The following is an 8,166-nucleotide window of genomic DNA, read 5'->3' as shown; positions in this document are numbered from 1 at the left end:
AGAATAGAAATAATAAATAATAATAAATAAATCACTTAATAATAAATAATAAAAATAATAAATCATAAATGTTAAATAATAAATGATATTAAAAATATATACAAAGAAAATAAATAAAAATAAAAATAGTAATAACCATACTAAAACTCTAAATAAGAATAAATAGAAATAAAACAAGAAAACTATCAAAAAGAAGGAAATAAAACAAGAAAAGCTAAAAATCAAAAGAAAAGTAAAGAAATAAAACAAGAAAGCTAAAAATCAAAAGAAAGTTGCATGTAGACACATGGAGTGTGTGCATGTGGTTCCCCTTCCAATGTTGTTCTATTTAATAGATGGTGAGGAAGATGAGAGGCATTCTTGCATTCCATCATTCCGAGATTCTATCTTGCATTCTCTTGGGAGAATGGAGTTCTAAGACTTAGGAGTCACTGGCAGTAGTACGTTGATTGAGGGCTCGGGGTGGCCAGTTGTAGCAAATCCTTGCACAATTGAGCCTACGGTTGGGTGGAGAGTCGTCCCCAAAACCTTGTTGCGGTAAGCCTACTTCTACTACAGGTAAGCACTATTCATTTAGTTTATTAATTACATGTTTATCTGGCTAGATAAGTGCCACTCTGATTTAAATTAAATGTTGATTAGTAAAGTTAATTAGATATTTATTTTTGGACTGTTACATATGGTATCAGAGCTTTGGCTCAACCCTTAGGGCCTATGGGCATCTTAGAAAAAAATTATTTTGTTGGAATTTTTAACTTGACATGTTTTGAAGTTACAGGATGGTTACTTCCAGGAGGCCGCATATTTTTTCTACAAACCCTCACTATACACGTAAATTTTTTATTCAGTGCATACTTACTGCATAGTTATATTTTGATGGTGTTCAGGTTGGCTCTCGGTAAGAGAGCACCCGGAATGCCCTTTGAAGTGGGAGGGTGCGATCATACCAGCGTTAATGCACCGAATCCCATCAGAACTCCGCAGTTAAGCGCGCTTGGGCTAGAGTAGCACTGGGATGGGTGACCTCCCGGGAAGTCCTAGTGCTTCCGTGAAAGAATGAAATGCAATAAGATTTATTTAATGGTAACTTTTGGTACTGTCAATAATTTTTTTTGGGTGCTTCCACGCAGAGGGAACGGAGTTATGGATTATTAAATTTTGGGTCCTTCGAAAGATAGTCAAATAATTTAATTTTCAAGTTTTCTATCCTTATGTGATCCACCCCTCAATTGATGCAATTGTGAAGGAAGTTAAATTTTGAGAAAGCTCATGTTGTTTTAAATTGTTACTTCGAATATAGTTTCATGTGCCCACCATGGCCTAGTTCACTCATGGTTAAAATTAATACAATCAGTCTACTTAGCAGTTTTGGGTTATCAAGCTTTGTCATAAACGACGAAGTCTATTTTTCTTTATTATTTAATAACTCGAGTTGTCGCTGAGTTAACTCGATTGTCCAACTGTCGTTGAGTTAGATTATTTTGACTTTACCGAACCCAAATACAAGTGAATTTTGACTATTATTTTGTTGAAGCTATTTTGGTATTAAATTTTGGAGTTACTCAACGTCTTCAGTTATTATGCCCCATATTTGTAATCTTCAAAGTGGGATTATTAGTTTTACTAATCACGATGCGGTAATGCGTTATTCCTCTTTTCGTTCCTTGCCAGTAGAATATATGCTAGAAATTCATTTTCTTAAAGTTTATATTAGTCCTTGTATTTTCTCTCATTAATATTTTCAGGAGGGGTATTTAAACGTTCAATTGAAAATTCTCTTTTACTATTTAAGGGATTATTCCTTTGTAATCTCATAATAAAAATACATTTTCTTGAGTGAGTTTTAGATTTATTTCTATTGTATCCCATAACTCTTTAATTTAATTTTCATTTCATTGTATTTATATCTAATTTATTGGATTGCTTCACTTGGTCATTAATAAATCTAGACTTCATTGCTAATTGTTTGATCTCATTAGCTATTTGGTCTAAATTACATTGAGTAATTCGTCTTTATCTCACTTGTGTTTTAGATTGAAGTAGTATATCTTTAATTTCCTAATTAGTAATCTCATCTACGATCATTTACTTGTGCTTTCATTTGCATAATTCTCACTTGCTCCATTTGTCATAACATATTATAAGTGAAGATTTTTAAGAGCATTTTCTATTAAGGCATTTGAGTTATTGTTCTAACATTTTCATCTAATTGTCATTTCCTTTACTTTCTTTATTGATTAATCCTTACATGCTTCATTGAATCATTGTTGTAAGCTAATAATCTTGTCATAAATCTTGATTACAAGTGAATTGGTATTTCTTTTTTGAAGCATCTTGTTTTGAGAGATGAGGGTTTGACATTGAGAGAACCTGGTGACAATTGAGAGAGAACTCTGTGTGAACTAACACAAAGCCAGATTATCTTCCACCCCTTTATTGGCAAGGAGGTCCGCTAATCTATTTGTATTCCTTCTGATATGAACGAAAACAATTGCTCGCCCTTCTACAATGATTGCTGCTAGTTGTTAAACACCATGGTCCAAGTGCCAACAACTTTTGCATTTGTGAGCTGGAGAGCCACCAAGTATGCAGTTGGCTATTTGAGTGGGTGGAGATTATGTGATCGGGCTATGATGAGGAAATGGTACTATTGATCTTATTGTGTGTGCATATTTCTCGACATTGTTGTCGAAAGGAACAATGGAATTTGCAGGAACACGCATATCCATGGCCGCAAGCTTACAACCTTATGTTTTATGTAGGCAATTTATGTCTTATCCGGGCAGCTAATATGGCTAAATGTATTGTAATTTAAGGGATTCAATATGGTGTTGCCTTCATGGGTGCGCTTGCAGGCAAGCCATATAATTAATAAAATGATTTTATTTTGGTGTTGGGGAGGAATAACCTTCCCAGTCATCCGATCCGGTTCTGGGTCGGGTGGCAGTGTCTCTTCTTATTATGGTGTGGAATATTTCTTTGATGGTTTGATTTCTTAAATTTCCTGGGAGTAATTATTTAATAGCCATAAAAATCTCAAGATACATTCAATAAATTTGTTTAACGATTTATTTTGTTAAAAGCAATCCATTTAGTTCTTCTAACATAAGTTATGATTGCTTAAACAGATACTTAAATATTTCACTCTACAGCATAAAATTTTGATCCTTAAAAATCATGAATCTGTGGAATTAATATTGGTGTGATATATAATGATGAATAAATTTCTTTCGAAGATCAAAGTACCTTCTTAGCACAATAATGCCACCAATATTCTTAAGCTTTAGTCATTCGAATTTGGATTATACATTAAGACAATTCTCTAAGATTTATTCTGAAATCATTATGACCTTCTAACTCATGTTTTCCATGGTTTTATACTACAAAATTGTGATTGTTGGTAATTTATGGTTTAAGTATTGTGATTATTGATCATTTATGATAAAGACATATCTTATTATACTCATAACTCTGATAATAAGGACAAATTATTAACCTTATTAGACTTTGATAATAATTATTATTGAGTATATTGGTTCTTATTTTATGATGAATCTTGAGTTACAGTAGTGTTTTTATTTCTCTTACAAGGTCTCTAGATCAACCTTCTTTTCTTTTACAGTTCATCAAATTCAAAATGTGATATTAAATTATAGAAGTAAGACCTGATATTAAATTAAGTGGAAGTTAAAGTTTGGTGCACTCATTAGTTCCTCATTGGTTTTCTCATACATGATTATATACCACTGATTATTTGGTATGGATACCCGTCCTTTCCTTTGGGGTTCTCTGCTCTCATTACCTGGTAAAACCACTATCTCATTTTCTTGAGTTGTTTGTGCTTGCATAACAACCATATAACAAAGCAAAAATCTAAATGAGTCACATAATTAAAGATATGGTTTTATTATGACTCATTGATTCATTGAAAAAGTATATAATCTTGTAATATTGGATGGTGATAATCTACCCATAATTGACGATGTATAATTCTCTGAAAGATTGCACTATTGAAATGGTATTCTGGCATGTTTTTTTGTAACAAATCTTAATGCTGGATAACTACTCACCACCGGTTCATTTTAAAACACAATTTACGTGGCACTTGAAGTATTTGGATAATTGAAGTTGAAATTTGTCACCAATTAAAGAGCTCTAAAATAGTGAAATATGTTCCAATTCACAATGGATAAACTCTGATATCTTATTACCTTTAGATGATCATTGTTCACTAGCATCTGCTCATTCTTTTTGTTCAATCTAATCTAAAAACACAGAGATAACATTCCTTGAATGTTGATCATACTATTCACTAATTATTTGGGTTGGATTTTTGTTCTCATTGTCCTTTAGCAATAGCAATTGCTTGGCATTTCTCTGGTCTATTATTGCAAGAGCACAACTCTCTCAATATGATCTTCTAATAAGTTTAATTTTGCACTGCCATTGCCATTCAGATTACATGTATCTGCTCATTTACTACTATATTCTCAATGGCAAATCGTACATACTTGGATTTCAGTTTAGATGTATAATGTTACATGAGGTTTCGTGATTCAAGTTTAATTGCATATAGTGGATAAAGATGTCTAAAGAGAAATGGAAAGGAGAAACTTGCTAATGATAGTTCATGTGATTATGGCCAACTTGGATCGTAGAGAAGAAGTATCACAACAGGGCTAAGAAATCAATAAGAAGAAACAACCGATTTTAGAACATAATGGAAGAGTTGGTATAATCATGACTTGGTACTCTAAAGGTATCACTATAAGGTCTATCTAAGGATGATGCACATAAAGAAGAAAATATTGGCAATCAACTAATGAACTTCAAAAATCAGGGTAATAATGAAGGTTATTTTAAGGAACCTGTAAGGTATGATAAATAGAATGATTGGAGAAGATAAGTTGTGTGCATAACAACATCTATAACAATGGGAGAGCCATATTGTAAATTTTTTCATAGGTGACTAACTATATGAATGAATTATGGATAACAAGACGTATGATAAGGAGATTTTATTATGTTGATGTCTTAAAATAGGAAAAGATAAGTGGATTACACTTGGTAGCTATCTTAATGAATTTATTTATCAGGTCTTACCCAAGTTGGAATAGTAACAACATTTCCAAGGTATATCAGTGCTATAGGAGAGGAGGAAAAACCACAATGATTGGAGGTGAGAAATTCAAGTCAATTTAATAAAATAGAATGAAGTGAAGAAACTTCCATTTTTGAAGCCAATAGACATGGAATAGTAGTAAATCAAGACAGGGAAAAAAATACAAATATATCTATGAATATCAGATAGGAGAAAATGAAGGGATGTTCTATCAAGAAGAAAGTTATTTTAAAGGTATTAATGAGTAGAGCTAGAAACACCATTGGTAATGGTCATAATGATGATCTACATATTTTAAAAATGTGAAGGTGAAGTTGCATGATGACCAAATGATAATAAACGAGGAAGATATAGGAAGGAATATTGCTAGAAATTTTATACAGATACCTTGAGAAGGATTGTGTACATAGTGACAAAAGAAGTGAAAGTCAATTAATAGAGATTGTACTTGACTCATTATTTCATGAGTAGGACTTCCCATAACATTAAAAGAGGTTGTTTCTACATAACACCTCACATTTAAGTTTCTCATGGACAATGATGGTAGTAGTGTTTCCAACTGTTTCAAAATTTAAAATAATGATACTATTTAATAAGAAAGAGTCTTTTGCCCAACTTGAGAAAACTGAATTTATGATAAAGCAATCAAGTGGTATTGAGATACGAACTTTACGAACTTGACGAGATAAGAATATATTTTATGGATGAAGTGCTAATTGTTAAATAAGTCAACATGGGCCAACAATCCTCATACAAGAAAATTAAGCATGATGTAAAGTTAAATCATGATGAAATAGTATTTATATGCAATTGCATATAGTGGGATTGGAATCAGTAAGTCAAAGGGTAAATGGATGTAAAATCAAGGGATTTTAATTCTGAGATAGATGTTTTAAATAATGATGGTATCACTAGTAATATCTTAAACAATGAAATTCACCAGAATTTCCTTGGGGAAGGAAGAATATATGACAAGAGATTAAGACTCAAGATGATGATGCTCATGATTATGATCAACTACCTAGTAGAAAGAAGTCGAAATGATTATTGAAAAGTAATTGACAACTTGATGAAAACATATTGACGATATCATGGTAGGAAGATAATGGTGTATATATGGTTCTTATAGTGATAATCTATCCATATGATAATAGCGATATGCATAGGTATTATGATATTATGTCAAGGAATATTGACATATTCATTTACCACGTGATGGTAGGTATTTAATGTTCAATACTCATGATGGATATGGTATGCATAACGTGGCATAGGAATTATGACGCTATAATATGAGGATTATTGACATGAGGTTCATTTATGTGAAGTCATGACATGTCTTAGATATAATTATGTTGATGGTATAATTGAAGCATATGATAGTTCTGTACAAATCTATGACATGCATGAGCATGCAGTTCCTTATTATTCATAATATTGTGATTAATAAAGATGAACGTTCTCATGATGACATGCAAGACTTGGCATGTGGATTATTTCCTATGATACTATGATGGTATGGTTAATGCATTGGATGCATGTTGAGATGTGATGATTCACAGGACTCCACAAATGGGCCAAGAGGGCCGGTTTATTTGATGATCTCGTGCGAGCCCATACACATGAGGGAGAATAAGTAACACCATATGGGCTGGGGACAAAACTCAATCAACACTACATATGCCAGTGGTTCCTGTGTCTTGTGTATAGCTCTTGATGGATAGCTCTTGAAGAGCTATGGCACCATCTTGAGGAGGCCAAGTGCCTGATGTTCTAGGCTAGGTGCCTGTTATTGGATTGGGATGCCGAAGTCTGGAAGGGATGTAAAGGACTTCGATGCCTGGGGCTATGCGCATTCGTAGTTGTGGAGGGAGTGGGCCAGCCTTGCGAGATGCCCGGGGTCATTGAGTACCGGACCGGATGCCTGCCTTGGGGCAGATGAGGTCTGAGTCAGGCGCGAGCCTTGGGGCCAGCCTTGGACTAGGATACAGACCGGGTCAGGCTTAGCTTGGTGCCAAAAGTGGGAAAAAGGACAGAGATTCCTTGAGATTTCCTGGGGTGTTGGGGACTTTCGATGCCTGCTGGTTATACTAGTTCAACAGAGGGTGTTGGCAACAGGAAGTAAATAAAATAATAAATAATAAAAATAATGCATAATACATAATTCAACATAACTTCGGGACAAAGTTCCTTAAAGGGGGAGAGTATGTAATATCCCTCCCCTTAATAATAAATAATAAATAATAAGAATAATAAATAATAATATAATAATAAATAATAAATAATAAAAATAATTAATAATTAATAATAGAAATAATAAATAATAATAAATAAATCACTTAATAATAAATAATAAAAATAATAAATCATAAATGTTAAATAATAAATGATATTAAAAATATATACAAAGAAAATAAATAAAAATAAAAATAGTAATAACCATACTAAAACTCTAAATAAGAATAAATAGAAATAAAACAAGAAAACTATCAAAAAGAAGGAAATAAAACAAGAAAAGCTAAAAATCAAAAGAAAAGTAAAGAAATAAAACAAGAAAGATAAAAATCAAAAGAAAGTTGCATGTAGACACATGGAGTGTGTGCATGTGGTTCCCCTTCCAATGTTGTTCTATTTAATAGATGGTGAGGAAGATGAGAGACATTCTTGCATTCCATCATTCTGAGATTCTATCTTGCATTCTCTTGGGAGAATGGAGTTCTAAGACTTAGGAGTCACTGGCAGTAGTACGTTGATTGAGGGCTCGGGGGTGGCCAGTTGTAGCAAATCCTTGCACAATTGAGCCTACGGTTGGGTGGAGAGTCGTCCCCAAAACCTTGTTGCGGTAAGCCTACTTCTACTACAGGTAAGCACTATTCATTTAGTTTATTAATTACATGTTTATCTGGCTAGATAAGTGCCACTTTGATTTAAATTAAATGTTGATTAGTAAAGTTAATTAGATATTTATTTTTGGACTGTTACACTTTCATCTTACCTGAATCTATCATTAGCTTCCCACACTCCATCAACAGCTCGTTCTGCTT

General features: G+C 32.9%; 1 pseudogene; it reads left to right on the top strand.

Moving 5' to 3' along the window:
* The first annotated feature begins 933 nt into the window (after positions 1–933).
* LOC149259907 (5S ribosomal RNA) lies at positions 934–1,049 on the top strand (annotated as a pseudogene).
* The last annotated feature ends 7,117 nt before the right edge of the window (positions 1,050–8,166 follow it).

The sequence above is a fragment of the Pinus tabuliformis genome, chromosome 6 (genome assembly GCF_031772625.1).
Source record: "Pinus tabuliformis cultivar Carrire ecotype Pingquan chromosome 6, CPIR1, whole genome shotgun sequence".
Taxonomy (NCBI): domain Eukaryota; kingdom Viridiplantae; phylum Streptophyta; class Pinopsida; order Pinales; family Pinaceae; genus Pinus; species Pinus tabuliformis.
This window is presented reverse-complemented; position numbering and strand designations above follow the sequence as displayed.